Below are 2,832 nucleotides of genomic sequence, written 5' to 3'. Positions count from 1 at the left end.
ACTCTGTATTGATCTTTACCCCGGCAAGGATCCTCTTAGTCTTCTAGGACATGTTTTAAAGAAAAGCCTAATTTAAGATACTGTAGTCTTTGCTCACACAGGTCAAATAAGGCAGTGAGTGCTACTTGGAGGCTGCTGTAGGACCCTTAGTCATTACTTACTTGAATCTTAGGTGCTTTGATGACTGACTGGTCATTTTTAATGCATGACTGCATCAGCCTTCAAGAAGTTACTGTATGGGTATCGGGGATCAGAACACATTTGCTAACATATGTGTCAGGTGGTGAGAACTGAAAGTGTTTTTCCAACCACTGCTAACAGGCACATCCATGCAAATGAAGTCGTTCACCAAGGTCACCTTGTCTTCAGCTGTCCTAGTTTCAGGATTTTACCATATTAAAGGTTCATGTCTGGCAGTAACCAGCTTTCCACTTCTCTTCCTAGTGAGGTGCAGATTAGAACCCACAGAAACAGGCCTGACACACAGGTTCTGCTCATCTGGGAAAATGATTTCGCCATTGCCTTCAGCTCCAAACCCTGCACATGGAACATATTTTATAATCTAGCTCCTGATCAAACTGGGTTCTGCTCCAGTTTAATTGACCAAGGCTGCCGTTCAAAGCAGCCTCGGTGGAACCAGTGTGATCCACAGGATGGAAATCCGAAGTGCAGCAGGGCCCAGGGAGGAAAGAGAGAGCCGCAGGAGGGAAGACCAGAGCATATGCAGGAGACGACACAATCTGTAAAGCGTTTTCAAAAGTGATGGGCTTGGGGGAAGAGAGGAGAGAAATAAACAAAATGTCCCAATAATTGAATGGCAGAGCTAGAATAGCACATTCACAGCCAAAAAATGCTCCTACAAAAAGCTCTTCCTGGGTGCACAGACCTGCATGATAATGGTAACTCTCAGGCAACGGCGCTGGCTTGTGCACATGGTCCTGGTCCCTTTGACACAGCGTGGAAAGAGCACAACAGAATGCCCAGGAAGCATCTGGACAACTCATAGCAAACAAAAGGCTGAACACTCCATCACAGAACCCCATTAAAACAAAGTTTATCTATTTCAAAGTCACATTTTCCATTTGTCTGCTTTATGAAGTCAGCAACGCTGGAGGGTGTCTAGCAGAATCCCTCCTCTAGGATGACAAAAGGGGAGCATGCAGCTCAGAGATGCCCCTTCAGGGAGCAGAGGGAAGGACTGGCCATTCGGAAAATACACACACACACACACACACACACACACACACACACACACACACACACGGCCAGCTTGGGATCTTAGTTGCTAGGTTGTGCCAATCTTACTCCATCTCGAAATAATGTCCTCTTGAAATACAGGCTCACAGATCTCCCCGACCATGAACTGTTCCCCCAACATGACCAGGGTGGCATCCTCCCAGCAACAGGATGCCAGTTCCTCATGCAACCAAACAAACCACTTGCAACCATTTTTATTTGCTAATTCCCTCCCACATGGGTTTAATTCTCTCTTTGAAGAGATAGAAGCCACTGTTCCCTGTCAGATTCTAGGCAGGTACTATGTGGCTGTAAAACCTCCAGAAATGCTCCAGAGAGGCCACGGTGCCAATCTGTGTGACATTCTGTTCACAGCTCTGAGCTGGTGGGACAACCAGGGGTTTCCCTGCAGTACCAACACGAGTGGTTGTACTGCAGGGGACGTTCTGCTGATCCAGGGACAATAGTGTTCCTCTTGCTGGTGCTCTGATGCGTCTCTTCCCATTTTTCCTTCTCACCATCTTTTTATATGTTTCTTTCTTCATTCTGATCATGGTCCCCACTGTCATCATATTTCAAGGACTTGAACTTGTTCATCTTCATGCTGCTGCTGTCACCATTGCCTCACTGAGTGAATCTATCATTTCATTTTTTTCCATTTAAATTCTTTATTGTTGAAAATATTACATATGTCTCCCTCTTCCCCACATTGACCTCTCCCCAGCTGCTCCCACCCCCAATCTATCATTCTATACATGATAATATCCAGGGCCAGCTTCATGGGTATGTGAACTGGACACAGGGCCCTGGGCTTAGAAGGACCCCTATTGTCACCTTGAAAGTCTTAATAATTTTTGAATGATAGAATCCACTCTGTCATTTTGTATTGGACCCCACAAATTATGTAGCCCAGACCTGAAAATACTTTAAATAGCTTCATGTCAAGCCTCCCCACTCCTTCGGACATCTTTTGTATCTGACCTGGTTTGGGGTCTTTTTAAAAAATATATATTTTTATTGATTTCAGAGAAGAAGGGAAAGGAAGAGAGAGATAGAAACATCCATGATGAGAGAGCATCATTGATCAGCTGCCTCCTGCACGTCCCCTTCTGAGGACCAAGCCTGCAAACCCGGGCAAGTGCCCTGACGGGGAATTGAACCATGACTTCCTGGTTCATAGATCAATGCTCAACCACTGAGCCACGCTGGCTGGGGCTGGGCTGATTTGGGATCTTTCAACCATCCTAGTTGTTCTTTGACTTTTGTTCCTAGAACTCACCACAGACTCTAAATATGGTCTAGTCAGTGTGAATTATATATGGATGCCTCAAACACTGTTCTTATAAAGGTTCCCAAGTTTGTGTGATTATTTTATTTTAGTTATTTTTAAAAAAATTTTAATTAAGTTATTACATATGTGTCCTTATCCCCACATTACTCCCCCCACCCCCCCACTCATGCCCTCAACCCCCCGTTGTCTGTGTTCATTGATTAGGTCTATATGCTTGCATACAAGTCCTTTGGTTGATCTCTCCCCCTTACCCCCACCCACTCCTACCTTCCTTCTGAGGTTTGATGGTGTGATCGATACTTCTC

The 2,832-nt window shown here is 45.1% G+C and overlaps 1 pseudogene; it reads right to left on the bottom strand.

The window, feature by feature from the left end:
• Positions 1–849: 849 nt before the first annotated feature.
• LOC132229477 (eukaryotic translation initiation factor 4E type 2-like) lies at positions 850–2,594 on the bottom strand (annotated as a pseudogene).
• Positions 2,595–2,832: the final 238 nt, after the last annotated feature.

The sequence above is a fragment of the Myotis daubentonii genome, chromosome 3 (assembly GCF_963259705.1).
Source record: "Myotis daubentonii chromosome 3, mMyoDau2.1, whole genome shotgun sequence".
NCBI classification, from domain to species: domain Eukaryota; kingdom Metazoa; phylum Chordata; class Mammalia; order Chiroptera; family Vespertilionidae; genus Myotis; species Myotis daubentonii.
Note: the sequence above shows the minus strand (reverse complement) of the source record. Positions and strands in the feature narration are given on the sequence as shown.